The sequence below is a fragment of the Coenobita brevimanus genome, chromosome 26 (assembly GCF_032717465.1).
Source record: "Coenobita brevimanus isolate Jiangsu-jjx chromosome 26, ASM3271746v2, whole genome shotgun sequence".
NCBI lineage: Eukaryota > Metazoa > Arthropoda > Malacostraca > Decapoda > Coenobitidae > Coenobita > Coenobita brevimanus.
This window is the reverse complement of record NC_136979.1, coordinates 40,519,966-40,545,614: the sequence shown is the minus strand read 5'-3', so window position 1 is coordinate 40,545,614 and position 25,649 is coordinate 40,519,966.

Here is a 25,649-nt window from a genome sequence, read left to right as displayed (position 1 = left end):
GATATGGCCAAAATCATGGACAGATCCGAAAATGGGCTTTTCCGGTCAAGGTCAAGGTCACCAAAATGGCTGCTAAAGGTCAACTAGTTTTTATCGCCCGCCTTTAGCATCATTAAATCTTATGAAAGGCTTGAGCTGTCAACTTAAAACCTTCCGGGTATCAAGAAAAGGCCTAAATCTTGGACTTGGCCTGCAGCATATTCTGGTGGGCGATTAACATTCGGCTTCCGAATGCTTCTCTTTCATTTTCTATGCAATGCCGTGTAGTTTTGCTACTTGCCCGGTATTCTTGTGTGGTTAGAAACCTGCCCACCTTGACCAACTCCCCCTCCTTACCGGTTTATTTCTGATTCTGCTCCGTTACTATTATTTTTGTGTGATATTCATACAGTGTGTGTCGATATTAAAAATATGTGAGGCAAAAGAAAAGTGAGAATATTAATGGGTAGACTGGAAAATAAATCGTTAAGGAGGTGCTTGGGGGTCTCCTTCACCGACGGGAATAAGGACCCTAGAATTACCCTCGACTGAGTGAAACCATCTGATGTACGGCTGAAGTCCCTAAGTGTACCGGTAGTAGAGAGGGGGTTACTCGAGATAAAAGCCTTTGGAGCCTCGACTGCTAGGGCTTCTTCCAGCTGAACATTATATTTTCACAAGTAATGGTTTGCAAATGCCGTAGCGGTTGTTAATTGTGTCCATTTGTTTTGCATCCTTGTGTTACTGTTTTGTTTCTGGAAAATTTGGGCAGCTGCAAAATGTGTTTTCGCCTCAACCTTTTTTACGACTTTATCGGTCTGACTCTGTTCGTGTCACATCCCATTCGCCTGTTCTGCATGTCTTTGGTTTTTGTCTGTGTCTCTGTGTGTTTGTGTGTCTCTAATCATTCACCTTTAAGGAAAAATTAATGGTCGGATCGTGGTGGAAATTTGTGTGGATGTTCCAGTTGACGAAGTGATGAAGTGGCTTAATTTTGGTGAGAATATTATCGGTAACAAAAGTTCTATAGGTAGTCATCTCTCTCTCTCTCTCTCTCTCTCTCTCTCTCTCTCTCTCTCTCTCTCCACAGGCTCCACTTATTTTGTGTGTGTGTAGGGGGGGGGTTGTTTGAATGACCAAGAAAAATATTCGAGCGTTCTGGGATGTATGTAGTTTGCATGTGTGTGTGTGTGTGTGTGTGTGTGTGTGTGTGTGTGTGTGTGTGTGTGTGTGTGTGTGTATGCGTGTGCGTTTATAAATCTGTAAATATAGGCCAATATTTGAGGGTCATTGTACCATTGTGTGTGTGTGTGTGTGTGTGAGATCATGTGCATTTAAAGCTGTGTGCGTGATTAAGATGTATGTGATGGTGTGTGGATGTTTACCAGTGTGTTTGGATATGACATTGATTTTGTGCTTGTATATGCACCTATGTTTGTGTTTTAACTCTCTCTCTCTCTCTCTCTCTCTCTCTCTCTCTCTCTCTCTCTCTCTCTCTGTATGTACAGTATTTGTCTTCGTCAGTAAGTATATTGGAATCTCTGTATAGTGGGTTCCCTTACTAACGTGTATGTGTTGTATTATTTTTGTATCTATGTATGTGTTTGTTCTTTTGGATGTGGCTGTGTAGCTCCACGGCAATGTAGTGGAATATATGACTGAATTCATATATTTCCGTGTACGAAGGTGTATGTATGCACGTATACGTTCTTTGTGTAAGTGCTGGACATATATGTACGCAATGTATGCACAAATGTATTTTGTGATGTGTGTCCTGTTATGAAAATAATGACCCCTGTATTGCATGTATACTGTACACATATGTGTTGTTTTGTGTTTATTTTTATTTGTGTAGCTTGGTGCGTACTGTACACAGACCTTTCCCTAAGGCCCAGAAGTACCGGTACTACCCGTAACAGGTGGTGTTATACATTAGTATGTTGCCACTTGGACATTTATACCCGAATCGCCTACATTGGTGCACCATCCTTACATGCTAGAGCTTTTTCATTTAGGACTGGTTTGCTGGTGTTAGTGGTGGTGCCGGTATATCATGCTGTGTCGCTGGGTCTTGTGAAAGGTCACTTAAGAAGATTAGTTCAATTCACAGGCCGGTGGAGGTGGAGGAAGGGTGGCGTTCTTATAAGAGCTTTTAACTAGGACTTGACTGTAGCCGCAAGAAATATATACATGTATACAAGTATACATACTACAGAATATAATAAACCACTTTGCTTAGGTTTTGTTGATTACGAAAAGGCTTTTGACTCAGTGGAACACATGGCAATTATAAATTCATTGCGAGAACAAGGAGTAAATGAGAACATTGTAAAACTGCGCGAAAGCATATGTAAAGAGGGAACTACTACAGATAAATTACATGAAGACTCGGAAAAATTAAAATTGAGAAGGGCGTGCGTCAGGGAGATACAATTTCGCCAAAATTATTTACAGCATGCCTAGAAAGTATTTTCAGAAAACTAGACTGGGAAAACAAAGGAGTAAACATAGGTGGAGAAAAGCTAGATCATTTGAGTTGCAGATGACATTTCCTAATCTCAGAAACAGCAGAGACACTGCAAGAAATGTTAACTGACCTGAACAGAGAATGTCTCAAAGTAGGGCTAAAGATGAACCGGAGTAAAACTAAAGTAATGTTTAATCCACATACACCAAAGAGCGTCATCAGAATAAGCGAAGAATTTCTTGAAGACGAGGAGTACAATTATTTGGGGCAAATACAAAATTTAACGAAAGACCCTGATAGCGAAATAAAAAGACACATTACAATTGGATGGAAAGCTTTCGGTAAACATAGAAACATTATGAAAAGTAGCTTGCCAGTTTGTATGAAACGAAAAGTGTATAACGTATGTATAATTCCAGCTATGACGTACGGTCGTGAGACCTGGAAACTAACAAAATCGATGGAAAATAAACTAATCCGTTCTCAGAGAGAAATGGAAAAGTCGAATGTTGGGAATATCGTTAAGAGACAGGAAGAGATCAACTTGGGTGAGAGAGCAGACTAAAGTTAAGGACATTACAGAAGTTATAAGAGAAATGGAGGTGGGCAGGCCATGTAGCAAGAATAAGGGATAACCGGTGGATCAAGAGGCTGACTGGCTGGACACCAAGAGATGGTAAGCGTAGTAGAAAAAGGCCAGACAGGAGGTGGAGAAATGAGATAGAGAAATTTGCAGTGAAAATGAAATAGAGAAATTTGCAGTGAAAACGTGGCAGGATTAGCTCAGTCAAGGAATTCGTGAAGAAGGTTGGGGAAGGCCTGTGTTCAGCACTGGACTTGTATTGGCTGATGATGATCTGTCTATCTATCTATCTATCTGTCTATATATATATTTTCCATAATACATGTGGGTAATGTAGGCCACAATTATGCGTATATATGTACTTGAACATACTGTAGAAAACATGCATTATATGTACTCTCTGAAAGGCCGCCTTCGGCGGCCTCTGCTCGATTGCAAGCCACTTCCTGTCCTCAAAAATTAGTCATAACTCGGGGACCGGTGGCCCGATTGGACTGGGATTTGTTTTATTCTTCAAGTTAGAGCATTTTGACGTTACCTTGCTCTAGCAAAAATTTGCGCTACATGCACCGTTTTTGCTGTTACGGTAACAAACAAACCAACAAACATACAGAAATCGGATCATTATAATATAAATTATACTATACCATTTTACTATACAGTTTTAGAAGTATAAGGAGGGAGGAAGGAAAGGTGACAGAGTGATAATACAGCGAACACTTCACTCGTCTCTCTTGTGTCATGCTGGTAATTCCAACGCCGGACAATGGATGAATCCATTCCCATGCACTAAAAGCAATTACTAAATTTGAAACAAAGGCCAGAAATGAGTCAAAACTCGGGAACCTTTGGCTCGATTGGCCAGGAAATTGTTTTATTCTTCAAGTTAGAGCATTTTAACGGTATCTTACTCCGTCAAAAGTTTGCGTTACATGCGCCGTTTTTGCTGTGTTACGGTAAAAAACTAATAGATTTGTATATGTATGAATATGTTTATTTTATGTATTAAAACTTGAATGAAATAATATGTATGAAAATATATATATATATATATATATATATATATATATATATATATATATATATATATATATATAAACGTGTGTATGTATGTATGAGTCACCACAGTTAATTACTGGCAACAAACGAACGCTGCTGTATTTTTCTGTATGCTCGGCTGTGTATAATCTGTGGGCGGTGTGACAAGGCGATTATTAGTTTGACAATAACACGCGCCTAAATAATACGTTTGTTTGTTTGCCACCTTTTGTCTCTGTTTGACGCCATGTTTACGTTTGTGTTTGGATGGCTGAGCGTTTGTGTTTGGGTGGCCATTTGTGCGTGAGTGTTTGTGTGGATGAGCATTTGTGTGTGGGGGTGGTTGCAAAAGTTGTTTTGGTTAGGAGAATATTCGTTTCTGTGTGAGTAAGTCTTTGTTTGTGTATAGTTTGTGTGTGTGTGTGTGTGTGTGTGTGTGTGTGTGTGTGACATGTGTTTGTATGAAAACGTCTTATTGTCCATGTGTTTGCTTCAACATGCGAATGAACGCGCATGAGCATTTGCTATATGATTGCATTAGAGTGTATTTGTATATACACATGAAAGAATATGTGTATGAACGAGTGCATACATATGGTAAATGTGTATTTGTTTGAGTTACCACAGTTAATTGCACAGAAAAAAACGAACGCCAGTATATTTCTGTATGCTTGGCCTTGTATGTAATGAATGTAGGGCGTGACAAGGTGATATTATTACCGCATACAGCAGTTACCCTTTGTTTGGGTGTTGCCCTTTGTCTCTCTGTGTGTAGATGGGTGTGCGTTTGTTTGTGCATATGGGTAAGTGTTTGTCTGTGTGGGTGAGCGCTTTTGTGTGTGTGTGTGTGTGTGTGTGTGTGTGTAGCTGTTAAGACAATTTAATTACAGCATCGTCACCTCGATGACTTAGAGAAAGTTATATTCTTTTATATAAAAATTTTCCAGAGTTAGAGTTACGATAGCTAGAATATATCATTAGTAGTAGTCATGATAATGATGATAATGATAATAATATTACTGATAATGATAACAATAGTAATGATGATGGTGGTGATTAATAATAATAATAATAATAAAAATAACAGCAAAGATAGTAGTAGAAATTGCCATTTCAGCTGGGATGACGGTTCAAAAAACAAATAAGTTATGAAAAACATTTGTGCCACCCACTTCCGTTGATATTCCAAGAAATCGGTACACACACACACACACACACACACACACACACACACACACACACACACACACACACACACACACACACACACACTGGCCTCTTCACAACGACGTCTCTTATATTTACCCGGTTGGCAAACAATTTCATTCATCTTTCGAGGGAATTATCAAACTGGAGAATGAGATATTTACTTCATTAACACTTTCGTTACTAAAGGACTCTTCTGACCTGAATAAAATCGTCTGGTGGTAGCAAGAATTCAGAAAAATAAACATGTATTGCGCTGAGGGAGTTAAGAATTTCAAACCAACCTATTGCATAAAAAAAAACTGTGCCGCTTATTTGTCATATTTCTGAAAAAAGTAGGAAAAAGTGATTAATTTTTGCTGGTGACTAAAATATGCTCTGGTGATGATGTCGTAAGCTGCACTGTCTGACGCACCGTGTTACGTAATTCATTCGTCGATGTAATGAATGCTTGTAACCTCGTCCACACGAGTATGCTATGTTTGTATTACTCTCTGCAATCGCCAGCCTGTTTTATTGAGCCCGGAAAGAGCCTAAAGAACCTCCCGTGTAATGAGGTAGTGTAATGAAAGCTGTATCTGTCTTGTGCAGGTTGAAAATTACGTCCGAAGTAAATATAAACATCTGGAGACAGCAGGACGTAAATAAAACAGGAAGTGGTCGTAATATCTTGTGGTACCGATGTCGTAACCTGTACTATGTGACGCATTTTGTTGCACGGCTCTCTGGTCAGTGTCATTGCTTTTAACTGTGTTCATGAGAGGTTCTTTGAGAGATTTATATACGCTACTTGCATGGAGATGTAGTAGATAAAAATAGATAAGAAGTGTTAGCGTTGTTATGAGGTGTTTCCTGAATTTTATATAATTTTCTGAGGGTAAAGAGAATCAAATGGAAAGAAAAAATCACCGTTTGAAGGGATTGATATGGTCTGGTTTTATTTAGTCTATATCCCATCTTGATTATGAACTGACTCTACAATGATGACCCGTTTTCTTACATTGTTGTGCCACCTGTGGACGATTTTACACGGCATAACAATCAAGGGCCCTTATTCTCGTCCTTAGTGATTTATTCTCGGATATGGCCGGTTAATATCCTTTTCTGCGTTTGTTACGCAGAGTATGGCGATACTTAAAAGATTTATGTAACACAGAATAGGACAGTATGATGTAATAAGTTAAAATAAATTACTTAGGGAAAGGTGTTAGGGAGCCTCCTTAGCCGACGGGAATACGGGTCAAGGGGTTAATGAAGGCTGGAGCTAACCCTCGAAAAGTCTTCTCATCAACTGAATAAGAAAGTCAGACACTAGAGGAAAAATAAAATAAAAATCACGTCCTCTGGCTGAAGGGGTTCAATCATCTTGAGGTGACCAGATCTAAATAAAAACTGAAAGGAATTACTTTTGAACCGTCCGGATTTTTTTTTTTTTTTTCAGTTACCCCAAATCGTCTTCTGTTAACCTGAGTATAAAAGGGCAATCATGAGAGCAGAAAATACATGGATTATTGACTACGCTGATTTTATTTTTAAGCTGACTTGAATTTTCTATCTCTGTCTTGAATGCCGGGTTGATTTACACTAGAATATGGTGTTAGTCACGAAGAAGTGCTATGGAGAGGAATGTAGAGCCGTAGTATTGTTTCTTTACTCCACTGGCCTGCGTGAAATAAACTACAAACGGACTAAAATCTGGGCCAGGTTAAGGTGAAAGGAGAATAGATGATTGATAAGGTATTGTTTGATGTGACGATACTTTTGGAAATTTCTGACATCCCTTCCTTGGCGATTTTTTTCTCCACATTCCGCCTCCGTAACATCCTGTGTGTTACTGATGCGGACTAAAATATTAATACGATATAAATAACATGAGACATTGCTAAGGTGTAACTAGAGGGGCACTCAGTGGAGCGCATCTCTCCGACAAGGGCAACGTAATTTCCAAACCACTCTTCATAATGGGTTAGGTTTTCTCATCCCTGATTAGGGTTTCGCAAAACGTGTTTTCCGGGTCCAGAATCTGTAATGCTATCCGGATCGGTCCCAAAAGTTAATCGATTGTTCCCTGGGACATGGGCTATCTACCCACCAAATTTGGACCATACTGTATATCCCTTTTAGTTTTTTAGTAATCTTCTTAACAGATAAACAAACGGATGAAAACAATACTTTCCCTGTCTGAAAGAATATGCAAAAAAATCGGTAAGAAAGAGATGCAACGAAGCCTTTCATGCCATCATGAATACGGCTGTGGGAGGTGAAGTTGACAGGGGGTTGATGGAAGTAACGGGGGAAGGGGTTGAGGAATTGGTGTACTAGAGTTATGATTTCTTGTTTTGGCTTATTCCTTCTAACTCCACACAACTGTTTCTTTTTTTCCACTTTAAATAAGACGTTTGCTCGGTCCGCGGTCATCAACTATATTATGAGTGAGGGTGGTGTGAGACGGAGGGAAGACAGACTGACGACGAAACAACGGACGACTTGGAGGTGATTTGTTCGTAGCCGCCCCTTCTGGAATTAAGGCATCTGGCTGTAGAAGGATGATAAGTAAGACTTTTCGTAGTGAAGGGGTTAACGGCCTCAATATCTAACCCCTCCAGTTTCTGTTTGTTAAGCTGAATTAAATCGTCTGAGGCAGTATGTCATTAAAGATCTGTTGTTGCCGGGCTCTTAGGTAATTGATTTAGACCGAATGGATTAGTGTTTTCGTGGACATCCTCTCTCTCTCTCTCTCTCTCTCTCTCTCTCTCTCTGATAATTATGAGCTTTGTGATATGACTGGGTGTGGCCATATTTAGGTCACTTTTGAACCTGGTGATTACGATTAATTCTCTCTCTCTCTCTCTCTCTCCGTTTCATTAATATTGTTTTGTCACACATTCATAGCTTAGTACCAGCACAAACTGGCGTCATCACATTTAAGTAATTATAATCACTATGAAATTAAGGTAAAGCTGGTATTATTACTGGTGTAAGAAATTAATGAAAAATATATAAAAAGTATAGTATCCGTGTGTGTGTGTGTGTGTGTGTGTGTGTGTGTGTGTGTGTGTGTGTGTGTGTTGCGAACCATTAACTGTGGCGAGTTTAATAAAGTATACATAAGTTTGACGCGGAATGTGTGTGCATATATATATATATATATATATATATATATATATATGTGTGTGTGTGTGTGTGTGTGTGTGTGTGTGTGCGTGTGTGTGTGTGTGTGTGCATATATGTGTGTGTGTGTGTGTTTGTGCATATGTGTGTGTGTGTGTGTGCTTGCGTATGTGTATCTGTGTGTGTAATATATTGTTGGCCAGTATATACGCACGCTGTGAACACATAAACATCTAGATCTCATAACTGTGTAGAATTTACATGTACATGACTGTGGGCGTATTTATGTGTGTTAGTGTGAGTGTATGTACCAGTATGTGTTTGGTTATGGTCATATATATATATATATATATATATATATATATATATATATATATATATATATATATATATATATATATATATATATATACACCAGTTATATTGTGTGTGTGTGTGTGTGTGTGTGTGTGTGTGTGTTTAATAGTAGACTCACCGTAATGCATGAGTTGTATAATTAATAAGAGCCTTGTACATATTCATTTATATAGAGTAGAAGACAACAACAGCATGCCAGTTTATAAGATCAGGATTTATAAAACATTCACATAACACTGTGAAAGTTTGTTGAATTCCCAAGGCCGCATCAGTTAGCTTCGAATGACATTGTTCACTGTTTCTTTATGCATCGTCCAAATAATTGTATTTGTAGCCCCAGGTTCATCTGAAACGTAAACCCAGTGGACTGCAGGCTGAAGCTTTCCTCCTCTCACAGTCCACCATCCTCCTTTTGGCGGGGAGGGAGGAAACTGAGGGACGTTTGTGTAATCGGACAGTGGAGCCACCCAGTTATTTCGGTGCCATCACGTGCAGGCGTCCCCCTCCAACAGCACATTTTTTTTTTTTTTTTAATAACAGAACAGAGGAAGGATAAAGCTAATTAAAAAGAAATAATCCATACACAAAATTACAGGTGTCCTCCATACATGCATCGTAATGACGGAAATCGGTATTTATGTCAGCTAACCTACGTATTATGTTTGGTTGATGTTGTTAGCTTGTATAAATTCACTGTAGTCTAGGTTATTGACGGAACGTGTGCCAGGGGAACACTCAGACGCTTTGTTTGGGTTGCCGATTGTATGCATGGGAAATGGGAGAGGCGGTGAGGTCAGTTTTAGTACACTATAGTGTGGTGTTGTACAGTGATGGGGAAAGTATAGTGTAGTGTTGTGCAGACAAGAGCAGAGTACATTGTATCGTAGTTCAGTGAAGAGTAGAGTACAGTGTGGCATAATACAGTGAAGAGCAGAGTACAGTGTGGCGTAATACAGTGAAGAACACAGTACAATGTGGCTTAATACAGTGAAGAGCAGAGTACAGTGTGGCGTAATACAGTGAAGAGCAGAGTGCCGTGTGGCGTAATACAGTGAAGAGCAGAGTACAGTGTGGCGTAATACAGTGAAGAGCAAAGTACAGTGTGGCGTAGTACAGTGAAGAGCAGAGTACAGTGTGGCGTAATACAGTGAAGAGCAGAGTATAGTGTGGCGTGAAAGAGCTGAGTACAGTGTGAGAGTATAGTGAAGAACAGAGTGCAAAATGGTGTCCAGCGAAGAGTACAGTGGGGGTTAAAGTTCACTGTAGCGTGATGGTGAAGAACAGAGTACAGTGAGGCCTAGTACTGGCGTGGTACTAACGGTGTATCCTACAGGGTTGATAAAGTTATCGGTACTGTATCTGTATGGTATTGTAAGTATAACTTTTTCTCTAATGGTTTTTAGAGTCTGCTCACACCATGTACAGTTAGCCTAAAAGAAATATCGAGAACATTACGTTGAAGGTGTGTGTGTGTGGGTGTGGGTGTGTGTGCGCGCGCGGGCGCCGTTAAGAGTATCATTGGTCACGATCTGCTTTAATCTTTTCACATTTGTATAACTTGTATTTTATTTGGAGAAGTAGGATCCATAAAAAATAAGTAAAGGAAAACAAAACAGAAGCCATGAACAGAGAAGCAGGTACAACAGTCCATACGCCCATTGCCCTATCATTCACGCCTCCCAAATGGCCGTAATAAATAGCTGAATGATAAGTGAATGGGTGTAGGTGTGTGAATGGATGTAGACTCCTGTTGGTAGTATTCCTGATTTTGTGTTTTTGGTGGTTCTCGAAGTAGAGTATTGCAAGATGTTTTAATTGTTTGCCTTGTTTCACTGGGCATCCCATTTGATACTTCAAATTTTGTGTTTGCTTCAGTTTTGGTTTTTGGATTTTACTTCACCCAGTGTTTTGAGTATAGGGTATATAGGTTAGGATGATTTTAACTGTGATAGTGATTATGGTGATGGTGATGAACTGTCAGAAAGCATGCGTAGTGGAACAGGCCATACAAATCATTCATGCATCACTCAGGTCTTCGAAATCCTGGCCTCACCTCACAAACAAAACCAGATGCACATAATTATTTTGCTATTTCGTATTAAATATGTTTAATATAATTTCTGGTGTTTCTTTTCAGGTAGGTGACGCTGACGAATCGGGAAGTCACATGGTGATGGTGGGTGGAGGGGGTGATGATGGTGATGGTGGATGGAGGAGGTGGAGGGTTGTGCATCAAGCCCATACACTTACTATGCTTCGCCTCTCTAACCACATACCTTGAAACTAAACTAGCGTTAGAGAGAGTGGAAGGGAAGCTATACTACTGTCTTCCTTTTAGCCGACAGCGATTATATTTTCAGTCTTACAACTTGTTTTTCTGTTAAATTCCCGATCAGCAACAATTGAAAGAAAATTTTCACCCCGTCACCCTCACCCCCACCCCAGCGTGTCAGCAGTGTTCACCCCAGCGCTCACAAGGTCAGTCTCTCGCAGTTGTACTGTACTTGTTTTGCACAGTTACCAGTTCACAGTAGTCGTAACCGCAGAGTTTTTCAGTGTGTATCGCCTTATAATCTGAGTACGTGACATCACGTTGTGTTGCATGCGGGAAGATTGAGTGGGAGAAATTACACTCGTCTGTGTGGTATTGTACATGACCAGTGATATCAAAATTAGTGCATTCAGCCAATGGGGCGAAGTCACATGGCGCCTTAATAACGAGTCCCGTATGACAGCCACTCAAAAAGAGAACTGGTGTGTAAAACACTGTCATGGAAACACCAGTTAATGAACACTGATGTTCATCTGTGTGACGCATGCCAATTTTGGCGAACGCATTGTTTAACTGTTACAATTTTCCAGTGACAAATATACAATGTAGTACACAAGAGACAGCCTACGTGTTTGCGCAGCAGCAAAAAAGTCAGTCTGTAATCTTTATCTGTTCACTGATAGGATTTTCCACAGAGGAATAAAATCGTTGTGTGTTGGTGTGAATAGCGTATGTAGGAGTGTCCATGGCAGTGCAAAGGCTTAAACGTGAAGCTTGCAACGTGGATTCTTGTCTTGCAACTGTATTCAGAAAAGCGCTGATTGGTTATGGTGTGCCGTATCCTCGCCGGCTTTAAAACTTCGCAGCACCTATTAATTATGTATATATATATATATATATATATATATATATATATATATATATATATAATGTATTTGAGAGAGAGACAGACAGACAGACATAATACGCCATGATACTCTCTTGCATGTTGTGTAAAAGGTGATGATTGAAAATTAAGACGATGATATCTATATTACACCTGCAGTCCAGAACAGTAGCTAATATTATAATTGCGGTAAAATTAGCCTTGAAATCTCAGAACTCTGCACCACCAGGCATGTATAATGGAAGAGGAATGGTGGACTGCTGGGTGTGTGGTTGCACGCATTTCATATACACACATCTACATTCAGAACAAACACAGACACACACACACACACACACACACACACACACACACACACACACACACACACACACACACACACACACACACACACACACACACACACACACACACACACACACACACACACACAGGTGGACTGATACCTGAGAATAATTTAATGCTTGTGGGACGGACAGAGACAGGTGGTGTGTGTGTGTGTGTGTGTGTGTGTGTGTGTGTGTGTGTGTGTGTGTGTGTGTGAGGCAAGGATTGGTTAGAATATCAGTTATTTGTATGATAATTACTATAATAATATTATTGATTGTTATGAATAATATTAATAGTAATAAGGATAGTGATAGCACCAGTGGCAGTGTAATAATAATAATTAATAATAATAATAATAATAATAATAATAAAATGATGATGATGGTGATGATATAGCATATTAACTGATTAAATGTCTGATCTTCCCTCATGCTTTACGAGTGTGGAGGGAGCAGGAGAAATATATGAATAAGTTTCCTCTGGCAGAAGACGCAAAGCTTTACGCTACCCTCCCTTGAACGATTAGTACTGCAGTTACGCCTTATTATTGTCTTGTGGGTTATTTACGTGTTATTGATGTCGACACTGATTGCATAAATAACATACGATATCATGATTTATATTGTGAGTTATTTACATGTTACTGATGTTGACATAGATTGCATAAATAACATACGAGATCATGCATTATATTGCCAGTTATTTACGTGTTATTGATATCAACATAGACTGGGTAAATAACTAAAGACTATAATCGTGTATACGCAGAAATATACTGATGAGGAAGAGGTACAAAAAATATTCACAAACTTAAGATTACTTTCGAGGTAAAGGAAATGGTTACGACTATAGCGCATTCACTCCAACCTGCCAGAGATGCCCAACCCCTATTAGCTAGACAGATGGCCTGGTTTAGTCAGATTAAATGAATGATTTGTCTAGTAACCAAGGAGACTCATTCTTACCTCATAACTAAGGGTCATGGAATTTCACGCAACCACGACTTTGTATTCATGTTGTGGAAGTTGCCCAATTCCGTCAGATGAAATAAACCTACTGTATTCTCCGTAACATTTCTTACTTACCGATTTATTTTAGATACGCCTGGGTGATATCGTCTTGTACATTAAAAATACAGAGTTTGTTGTATGTTGATAAAAGAATGATTTAAGTAACAGAAAAGGACGGCAGGGTATAATAAGCAAAATAAGTCGCTTGGAAAGATGTGTTTGGAAGCTACAGGCTGAAGGGGTTGACTCTCCTTCCTCACTACAGTACTTCCCCAGACCTGATTGAAAATATCATGTTAGGAAGATGAAACTGTATGCTATACGACAGTTCGCCATACAGATCCACCACCATCTCTCTCTCTCTCTCTCTCTCTCTCTCTCTCTCTCTCCACTTAAAACATCAAAAAACACCCCCCTCTACCCCTGGGTTCAGTTCGCCTACACACCTCATGTACTCGAGCTGACAACACGGACAAATTCTACATAGCCGGCAGAAGCGGCCACGTACACCAGTCATGAACCACGGACAGAAACACCACTAATACCGCTACGTACAACAGCAGCATTCAGCATTATATTTAGAGGCTGTACCTTTAGTGATGACGCTGACCTTTTGAACTATTTTACCTGAATTTCGCTAGTCTCCGTGGATGGTACGGTTGGGGTCAGTGTTCCCTTTACCCAGTGTATAAAGTAAGGTGGACCTAAAGAGCTTCCTTCTATCCAGTCCTCCTTTAATACGCACCTTTGTCATAGTCGGCTCCACAACAGACGGATTCGTAACGCCTAATCAGTAACTACAAGGACACTCAGTAGACTTAAGTACGATGACATTTTTATTTATTTACCAATTTATTTATGTATTTATTTATTTTTCACCACACTTTCTGCAGCGTATAGGACACCTTCTTAGTGGCAGAGTTAACCCCCTCGAATCCGAATGACGTTCTTTGTAGTTACTGTTACGTACGCCAAGTGATTTTATTAAGCCCAGAAAATGCCTCCCATATCGAAGGGCAGTTACAGTATTAAGGTATACCTGACCCCTTTAGTTCCAGGATTCTCCTTGTGTGGATAAAATCGTGAGGAGATGACGAGATAAAATGAAAAAGACGTCCCGGGAATGGTGGGTTGACGGATTTTTTTCCCAACTCCATTTCTACGTGAGGTCTCTCCAGAGGCCGAATAAAAGTGTCCGTTGATGGCAAGAGTGTATCATAGTGCGTCATCGTAATGAAGTGGTTAATGGTACCCCCTTCATCTCAGGCGTTTCCTCATACACATTAAATCACATCATCATTCATAGTGAACGTCTTTGCCCACTCCATAGTAGGAATAGAGTTGAGGTAAGAAGGTGGCATGGGATCGGGCAGGTTAAAGTGCCGCTATAAAATAAACCATGCCCCCCCCCCCCACAGGCATGCATAGGGCTGTAAAGAGATAATGGTGGTCGTGATTGTGTGTGTGTGTGTGTGTGTGTGTGTGTGTGTGTGTGTGTGTGTGTGTGTGTGTCTTGTGGGGCTGCAGTCACAGGTAAGGCAAAAAGAAAAATATATATATACTTGGATTGAAATACTGAGAAAGAAAAGTACTTTACATAAGGTGTTCAGTATAGTCTTAAGATTGTAGCCAGGAAGTTAATTGGAGATCGTGCATGATTTTTATACTGTCTTCACTGCAACTTGGTCTGAAATTGCCATCTCTTCATCTTGAATGCTAGAGTTGAAAAGGAGATAAGCACCGGTATATGATGCTAGTCACGAAGAAGTTGTGGGAAGGATGTAGAGCTGTGGTATTCTTAATCTGCCATTGAGCTACGGGAAATAAGCGGCAAAAGGACGAAAATCTCCACCAAGTTAAAGTGACAGAACTATGGAAGTGTAGCCATAAAGTAGACTGCGCCTCCCACACACACATTCAGGCAGGGGAAGGCTTGTAAAATGTTGATGATGATGTGGTGTGACCGAGCTGCTGTAGGGGTGTTGACTATCATTGTGTGTGTGTGTGTGTGTGTGTGTGTGTGTGTGTGTGTGTGTGTGTGTGAGAGAGAGAGAGAGAGAGAGAGAGAGAGACTGATTGAATACAGTAGATCTGGACCCACATCCAGTACTAAAAACTGTTTCAACTAATTCTTTCTCTTTTATGGGCACAGATACTAAACCCTTTTCACCTTAACTTGGCCTGAATTTTTGTACTTTTGCAACTTATTTCACGTCTCTCAGTGGCAGGAAAAGACAGTGCTAAGTATCTACATCCTCTTCACAGCTCTTCTTCATGACGTACACCATAACCTAGTGTTGATCTTTTGTTGCAACTCAGGATTCGAGATGAAGAGATGGCAATTTCGGGACAAGTTAGAGTAAAAACGTAATAGTAGTTTAGGGGTAACTCAAAATTACCTCGTGGCGAGATGGAGAGTTGGCAATTTCAGGCCAGGACGGAGTAAAAAGATAATAATTCCAACGAAATGATATTATTCAGCTGAGTTAACCCCATCTATACCAGACATCTTCCCTAAATTGAGTAAAATCGTCTGGCGTTGGACGGAGGAAAGACCATCGTATCGAATCAGCTAATTAAGAGAGACATAATACGCAAAGCTTCCGGCTATTGTCATTAGCTCGTAACACCCTGCATCCCATTCAGCTTGGTTTTAATGAAATCATCTTTGCACTTCCTTTTTTGGCGTCGTGATTAATGCTGGACCATGGTGTTTTTTAGAAGTGTTCAGATGAGGCAACACAGTTACTCCTTTTGCTCGGAAATATATTCCAACCTTTAATTATGTGGTAGGGTATGATAAGTACTATATTCACACATATTTGTTTCTGGTATACGTACGGTACACCAAGTCTTGTGTTTTGATGTCATTCAGTTCACACCAGCTGTAAGTACGTTGGCATGCCATGTATATCACAGTGAAAGGCTGTAGGTCGTAATACTGATCAGATTTTAACAACAAACTACTCGTTTAAAATTAGCAGAACGAAAAATTCCTAGCATGTCATGTCGGTAAACACTTCACTACCACAAGTAATTACACTAAAACATAGAACAACACCTGTGTCTACGTGTTGGAGAACGTCTAATTCTGAAAAAAAGACGATATATAATGGTATATAATAATAAAAATCTTAAAGTAACAGTGAGATAAAAAGCCAGTCACCGACGCTGTGGACTTGTCAGAAAAATAAATAGATTAATAATAATAATAATAATAATAAAAAAAAAATTGCGCGGTGACGGAAAGATGACGGAAAAAAATATTGAAAAATGTGTGTGTGTGTGTGTGTGTGTGTGTGTGTGTGTGGAGAGAGAGAAAGAGAGAGAGAAAGGCAGACAAGCAGAACTCAGTGTGAAAGTATGCGATGATTGAGGTGAACGTGGCCTCCTCTTCAATAATTCCAGCGGCCTGTGTGTCGCGCCATATACTTAGAGAGAGAGAGAGAGAGAGAGAAGTTTACTTTGATGGAAGAAACGAATGGAGAGGAAAGAGAAATAAAAAGTCTGATCTGTGGAAAGAAAAAGGAAAAGGGGGAAAATATGCGATAACATGAGAGAAGGGGAAAAAATGAAACATAAAAGCATACGATGACGAAGAGAGAAAGTGAGAAGGGATGGACGAGAAGATAAATGAGAGAGTATGCCATGGCGGAAGAGGAAGAAATATACGTACAGTGATAAACGAATGCGAGAAAAGAAGAAAAAAAAAGAAAGGGATAGATCAGAATGTATGCAGTGGAGATAAAAAGAATAATACCTGATGACAGATGAAAAAAGGTGAGAGAGAGAGGGAGGAGAAAAAAGCGGGGAAAATGTTGATGTGAAAGTATGCGATATCAGGGTGAACCAGGGCGGCCTTTCAATTATTCAGGTGGCCTGCATGTCGCCATATACTTGACATCTGAAACCACACCGGGCCACCCTGTAACTCGGGGATCATTTTATTTTTAGGCTTTATGTTCAGCAGGTGACGGCCACACAGTGAGGGGAGAGAGGAGAGACGCTGGGATTCCTTGAGTTCACCCCAGTGCATGCTTCTTGGACTGACCTTTCTTATGTTAGTATTTCTCTTGGCTAATCAGAATTGTCTTACGTTTTGCCCTGTTGCATGTCTTTATTGGATGCCTCCGTGGAATATATACATTTTTATTTGTTTTTCCTTCCTCTGCTCATCTTCTGTTAAAAAAAAAATAAAAATCGGTCTGCCAGCATATCTCAGTGCTGATCAAAGTCGTCTGGATTTAAGCTCTGTTTGTTACCTTCATCGCTTGCGTCTGTAATTTAACTTTTCTTTTTTTTATATATGTTAGGCTTTCTGATACCCAGTTAAAAGCGTCAGACGTTAATCAGAATGAAATTTTTAACTGTCCCTCATCCAGTATAGAGATCTTTATTTAGAATTTACCATTATAACCAAGACTCCCTGATTCATCTTGAAATAAGTAATCAACCAGAAACTAAACTGGCATCACCTGATTTGGAATATTTGTTGTCGTTGAGCGTCAGGTGAGTAATTCAAGCTATGTTATTTTCAGGTCCCAAGGTCACCACTTGTAAGGACATTTAAAGGAATCTTCGTACCATACAGTCATTTGGTGTAGTTTCGGTGATCAGACCTTTGAAACTATAACGACTTCGAAACTGGGAGGAAACTACATGAGGGATATTTTCCTGTAATCCCAGTGACCGTGACGTCTCGAACTTGATCTTGATCCTAATTCTGTTGTTTCTGACCTACAAATTAATGAGGCTTTTTGGTCAAGGAGTGAAAGGGTTAAGGAGTCACACGCACACACACACACGCACGCACGCACGCAAGCAGGCACACACACACACACACACACACACACACACACACGGACGGACGGACGGACGCTCACACGCACGCACATGCGCTTGCGTGTAGTCAAAAGGAAGGGCTTGATTGAGGACTAAAGAAAATTCAGTTACCGAGATATGAAAAGGGGAGAGTTGAACGAGATTTTGTTAAAGCAAAATATATATATATATATATATATATATATATATATATATATATATATATATATATATATATATATATATATATATATATATATATATAATGTCTATTTCTGTCTATGTAACTATCTATCTATCTATATAATGTACATATATATATGGAGAGAGAGAGAGAGAGAGAGAGAGAGAGAGAGAGATTTTCTGATGATATTTGTATAGGTCAACCTCAGTGATGTTCTCCTGAATGTTCTTGTGTGTATGGATGAGTAATAAGAGAGGTAAGGGAGAGGGCAGTTAGTAAGGGGGTGGGGAATCTCCCTTGCAGCTGGAGGAATGGAAGGGGAGTGAACTGCCCTCCTGTTTGTGGATGATGATGTGCTGCATACGGATCGGGTGTGAAGGCTGTGGAGTTTTGTATATGGACATAAATATAAGAAGAGGTGACACTGAGCCTCCTGTGCTGTACGAGTTCTGATAGGTTGCATGCATCAGTGATCGTATCAGAATCTTACCTGACTCGCATCATCCCGTAGTTCATCTCCGTTTCCCAATCTCTTTTGCATGAATAGCGCCTTGTTCAAGAAAAATACCATCAGAGTTGTTAACGAAGATGCAAGGGAAAGAAGGAGGGAAGCTGGTGTTTTTGATAGGGGATACACACATACAAGGCTTCTCTTTGTGGATTTCAATATTCATGACACATCTATAGTAATCGAACCCGGGACCCCTTGAGATGCGAAGTGAAGATGGATGTTGTCGAGGTAAATTTGAGGGTGGAGAGGGAGAGGGTGTTTGAACCTGGGTATGTGTCAAAGCTGGGATTAGGAAGATGAAAGGGCTGAGGTATCACAGACAGTTTGTATGGGTAGAGTTGGGGAGGGGAGGTGGGAAGAGGAGGTGGGAGATGTTAGGGGAGGAAAGATAACGCGTGAGGACAACATAGAGAGGTGGAAGGGGACGGGAAGGGATGTGATGGACAGTTAATAGGGGCAAGGTCGGGAAGGGGGTGTGGGGAGAGGAGATGGGGAAGGGTAAGGGGGAAAGGTAAGGTGTGGGAAAAAGGATTATATGGGGAGTACAGTAAATAGAAAGTACCTATACCAAAGAGTCTGTTGGTCTCTAACGAAGTTATCTGGAAAGTTACAGTAAATACTACTTTCGCTAAAGTTGTGACCTGCATGTGTAACAAGATTGAGGAAAAGATGAAAGCTTCCCTCCGCCCACTAGGCTACCTCCTCCGTCAAAGGGTCGGTAAAAGAAAGAAAAAATTCGATGACTGATGGAGAAAAAATATAAAATATATATAAATCTTTATTAGAAAAACCGAAGAGAAAATTTGGTTCTGTCCTATTTCTCATATTCTGATAAAACAACCCAGTCACTGGATAAGTCTTTCATTAATTTGTCATCTTTCATTCGTCTTTTTGCGCATCGACCGCCAGATGATGGGTGGGAGGAGGGTATATAAGGAGTGGAAGCGAAGGTGTTGGGGTGTAGGAGGAAATGTGTGAGTGCAAGAAAAATGAGTGTATGGAGAGGAGGATGGAAAGCGAATGGGGAAACAAGAGAAAGTGGAGAATGGAAGTGAGAAGGATAAAAAAGGAGAAATGAGTGAAAGGAGGGAAAGAGAAAAGACAGAAGAGAATTGGGGATTGAGGGACAAAGATGAGGATAGAGTAACGGAGGAGATGAGTTGAGAGGGAGATAAAGTAAGGGAAGGAGGAGAATTAATGAGAAGATGAAGAAGAGAAAGAGGAGAGGACAGAGAGAGGAGGAGAGAAAAGGGAGGTGAGAAGGCAGGAGAAGAGATGAACGGAGAGTGAGGTGAGAAGTCAATAGAAGACAATAAAATGAGAGACTGCGTAAAGAGGGGGAGTTGGAGAGAACAGGCAGATGAGGGGGAGGGGAGATGAGAGGAGCGAGGAGTGAGGAGCTATGAGAGGAAGGAGGAGACAAGTGCGAAGGAATGCAAACAGCAGTAAAGGAGGGAGGAAGGGGACGAGAGGAGGGGGAAGGAGAGGAGAAATACGAAAGGTAGGAGGGGGAAGGAGAGGAGAAATACGAAAGGTAGGAGGGGGAAGGAGAGGAGAAATACGAAAGGTAGGAGGGGGAAGGAGAGGAGAAATACGAAAGGTAGGAGGGGGAAGGGGAGAAATAAGAAAGATAGGAAAGGGAAGGAGAGGAGAAAGAAGGATAATGGGAGAGAAGGGGAGAGGTGGAGGGGGGAGGGGGTAAGAGGGGAGAGGTAAATATCAGTGGGGTGAGCAAGGGGAGGCAAGAGGGGAGGTAAATATGAGTGGGGTGTGTGGTAGAGGTAGGAGGGAGAGGTAAATATGAGTGGGGTGTGTGGTAGAGGTAGGAGGGAGAGGTAAATATGAGTGGGGTGTGTGGTAGAGGTAGGAGGGAGAGGTAAATATGAGTGGGGTGTGTGGTGGAGGTAGGAGGGAGAGGTAAATATGAGTGGGGTGTGTGGTGGAGGTAGGAGGGAGAGGTAAATATGAGTGGGGTGAGTGAGGTAGGTAGCCAGCAATAACACTCCCCCCCCTCTCACCCCCGCCACACTCAGTCTTCCACTTGACAACCAATTTGCCTAATGTAACCCACCGCTTACCCTTACTCCCCCTCCCCTCACTCCCTCTTGCCCCTCTCTTAGTTCCTACCTTCTGTAATTTGCCCTTTTCTCCACTTTCTCTCCTTATTTCACTTTCCCTCCCCCTGCTTCTCCTCCTTACACTCTCCCCCCTCACCCCTTTTCCCCGTCTTCCCTTCTCCACCATCTCCCCTTTTTCACCTCTCTCTCTTAGTTTCTAGAGACTGTAACTTCCCCTTTTCTTCTCTTTAACGCACTTCTCTCTCCCCCTTTCCCTTCTCTCCCTTTCCCTCGTCCTCTCCTCCACCCCCTGCTTCCCTCCCTCCTGTCTATCCTTCAAGACGATACCTCATCCCCGTCACTTACCGTCCCTCTCAGTTCCTTGTCTCCCCTTTTCCCCTTCATCCTCCCCTCATACTCCTCTTCCCCTGTGTCCGTTCCCCCCACTTCTCTTACCTATTCTTATTCCCCCTCAAGCCCTCTTTCCTTCCCCCTTATCTCTCTCTCTCTCTCTCTCTCTCACACACACACACACACACACACACACACACACACACACACACACACACACACACACACACACACACACACACACACACACACACACACACACACACACACACGTATTCTCCCAACTTTCAAATTCCTCTTTTTTTTTCTTTTTTTTTAAATTCTCATCCGTTTGAACATTCTTTTTTTCTCACCCTCACACACTTCTTTGCTTTTTTTTTTTTTAAATCCTTTTTTGTCTTTCTCATATTCCTCCTAATTACTCCATTTCTTCCTCCTCTCCCCCAACTTTCCCTCCTTCCCCTATGCCTTCCTATCTTCCCTTCCCCTAATCATCTCCCCCCCCTCCCCACCTCTTCCCCCTCCTCCTCCTCCTCCTCCTCCTCCTCCACCTTCTTTCTCCCTTCTTCTCCCCTTCACCTTCCTTCCCCTTTCTCTCATTCTCCTCCTTTCCCTCACTTTTTCCTCATTCCTCCTTTACAGTGCTTCAGGTATATGTCTCTCTCTCTCTCTCTCTCTCTCTCTCTCTCTCTCTCTCTCTCTCCTCGCCTCCTTTTATATTTCCTTAAGTATTCAAGTGACATATGCTTTTTTTTTTCTTTACGACTTTCCCCTTGGCGTTCCCCTCCTCCCTCCTCTTTCCCTCCCCCTTTCACCTCTCTCCTCTCCCCTCTTCCCTTCTTCCTCCCCTCTCTCCTTCCTCCCCTCGCACCTTTTCCCCTCCCCGACTTTGGTAATTCCTTAAGTATTGCAGTGTCATATATTGTTCTCTCTCTTTCTCTCACTCACTCTCTCTCTCTCTCTCTCTCTCTCTCTCTCTCTCTCTCTCTCTCTCTCTCTCTCTCTCTCTCTCTCTCCCTCCTTTTCATCTTCCGTTCCATGCCGTTATATCTTCCTTATCCCTTCTTTCCTCTCCCATAATGATGATGAAGGCGATGTTGATGATGGTAGTTATGATGATGGTGGTGGTGATGACGCTGGTAATGATATTTGTACGGTTGGTAATGATAATAGTGGTGATGATTCTGGTTGGTGATGATGACAGCGGTGATCATATGGTGATAATGATGACGATGATGATGATGATGGTGGTGGTGATGATGACGATGATGGTGGTGGTAATGATGACGATGATGGTGGTGGTAATGATGACGATGATGGTGGTGGTAATGATGATGATGATGGTGGTGATAATAATGATGAGCATATTCCCACCTTTCATTTCGTCTCACGTTTTCGCTCCCCTTCCCCCTCTCCCTGTCCTCCTACCCTCCCACATTTCCACCCCGCATGCTCCCACGTAATTCTGTCATTTTCATTTTCCATTCTCCTCCCCCTCCCCTTCCTATTTCCAGTCACCCTTCCCCTTTATTTGCCCCTTCCTCTTCTTCCACCTTCCCTTTCCCCTTCTTTGTTCTACCAACCACCCTTCCCTTTCCATTATCACCTCCTCTTCCTCTCCCCTTACTTCCACTCCTCTTTCAGTCCCAGCACTTATCACATTTCTCCCTCCTCTCCCCCCAGTCATCTCTCCCCATCCACTCCCATTGCCATTCACTCCCCTCTCTCTTTTCCTCACAGCCAGTCCTTGTTCTCCCCTCTGTTTCCCCTTCGTCTTTCCCCTTTCTACCTTCCCATCACCCCTCCTCTCCCATTTTCCTCCTCTCTTTCTTTCCCCCCTCCAGTCACTCCTTCCCTCTCTGTTTCTCCCCTTTCCTCTCATCTTCACACTCCCTCCTATTATCTCTCTCTCTCATTGTCCTCTCATCTTCCCTTTAATGTTGTCCCTCCCACATGCATTTATTAACATCCCTTTTCCCTTCTTCTCCCCCATCTCCCTTTGCCATTTACTCTCTCCTTCTCCCCTTCTCCCATTTCCCTTCACTCCCTCCTTCTCTGCAGCCACCCCTTTCCCATTTTTCTCCTCACTTTTTCTCTCTCCCATCACCTTCTTCCCTTTCCCTCTCCTTGCTTTCTTCCCTCCTCTAGCCCCCCTTTCTCTCCCCTTTCCCATTCCTTCTCTCTCCCATTCCCCACTCGGACCCTTCCCATTTTCTTCCCCTCATTAATTTTTCTCATCTTGCTTCTTCACGTCTTCTCCCTTCCATTATCCCCACCCCCCCTCTTTCCCCTACTGCCATCCCTCAAGTGCCTCCCATTCCTCTCTCTCTCTCTCTCTCTCTCTCTCCTTCTTACCTCTGACTTCCCCCTCCTTCGCCCCCAAATCGTCCCTTTCCTCTCATTAGCTTTTCACTTCCCCTTATCTTCTTCCCCTCACCCCTTCCTCCCCCGTTCAGTCATCCTCCCACCTATTTCCCCTCACCAATCCCTTCCTCTTTTCCTCTCCTCTTGTCAATTCTCCTCTCTTCCCCCCTCCAGTCATTTCCCTTAACATCCTCCTCCTCCTCCTCCTTCTCCTTCTCCTCCTCATCCTCATCCTCTTCTTCTTCCTCTTCTTCTCATTCCCTCTCCTCCTCTCTTCCTTCCCCTCAATATCCTCAATCCCCCCCCCACCCTCCATGGCCATCCCTCACGCCCCCCCCCCCGTGGATTAATATAGGCGTTACTTAATTAATTACTAACAGGCAGATATTCCCACCAGACCAGGAGGGGAGGGGGAGGGGGGAGGTAAGATGGAAGAGGTGGGGGAGGCGGGAGGGGAGAAGCATTGGCTAGTGAAGAGGGGAGGGGGTTGTAAGATGGAAGAGGGAGAGGGGGAGGAGAGAAGAATTGGCTAGTGATGAGGAGGGAGGTTGAGATGATGGGGGGAAGGGGAGAGAGTAAGATGGAAGAGATGGGGGGGGGAAGGCGAGGGAATGGAAGCAGTGGGGAAGTGTTGGCTAGTGTTAAGGAGTAGAGGGGTTGAGAGGATGGGGGGGAGGAGAGAGTAATATGGAAGAGGTGGGGGGAGGAGAGGGAATGGAGTGAGTAGGGGGATGTAATGGCAAGTGAAAAGAGGGAGAGGGGTTGGAAGGATGAGGAGAGGAGGAGATGGGGAAGAATTGGGTGGGAGTGAGGAGTGGTAAGATTTAAGAGGTTGAGGAGAGGAGGGGAGAGAAGGGATATAGTGGCTAATGAGAGAGAGAGAGAGAGAGAGAGAGGGATGGAAAGAGGAGGGGTGGGAGAGGGAGAGTTGGGAGTGTTAGATGTAAGAGATAGGCGTGGGGAGGGAGGTAGGGGTTAGTGAGGTGGAGGGATGGGTTTAGGGAGGGGAGGGGAGTCGAAAGGACGGAAGGTAGATAGGAGAGAGGATAGATATATGTGACTAGTGAGTGAAGGAACGGAAAACGAGGGAGAGGGAAAGGATAGGGGAGGGGGAGAGAAATATATGGCCAGTTAATGGAAGGGGGGAGATGGGGGAAGTGTGTGGACAGCAGATAGTGAAATACCCTACAACTATACTCTATGTCCTCTTTTATTTACGATACCAACTTCGCCAAATCTCTTTTCCTACAAACCAACCGGTAAAAGTAAATCCAAGTGTGATGCTCTCATTACGGCCTCATCTTCAGTGTACTGTCTGTAGATAATATTCAAGATGGTGGGAAAGTACAGTGGTAGAATTAGTGTTTTTTTTTTTTTTTTTTCGTAGTGTTAGCTGGATCCTGGGTTTGTGCTGAAGGGATGGAAAGGGACTGGAGGTGTTATATTGCACTCACATTCCCATTTACTGTAGATATAGCATCCCCTAAAAAGTGGCATGCTGCAGTGACTCAATAGGTATGTCTTGATGCGGATAAGGTCTTGGTATCGAGTTGCCGGGATGAGGGGAAATTAAACGTGCCATCCACCAATAACCACTAATCCCTCGACCACTTGGTGTGCTGTAGGTATGATATGCACCGACACAATGAAAACCTACGGCAAGTGACTCCGTGGCTTGTTAGTGGCGTGGATCAGGTTCGTGTTCATGATGTTGCTGATGGTCACGGTAATTGAGTTTTAGGACCCAAATTTTCTGCCAAAAATCCGTGGCGGTGTTGACGTTTTCCCTCGAGAAATGTAGTGAATTATTTTGCAATATGGTAAAGTTTCACTGATCTCGGTTTAAGTGCCGGTGCTTCTGTTGGTAAGAAGTAAAAAATGGCGGATTATTTATGTCGGCCAGTTGTCGAAGAAAAAAAAAAAAAAAAAAGATATATTGCATGTCGTTACGTAAATTAGTTTTGATTTAAGCTGATGAATACAGATTACAGTATATATAGATGAAAAGCCAGTATAAACTTTATTAATCAGGTTGAAAATTGTTTGTCCATTGTCTTAGTCTTTACAAAACCGAGTGACTGTGTGTGTGTGTGTGTGTGTGTGTGTGTGTGTGTGTGTCCCA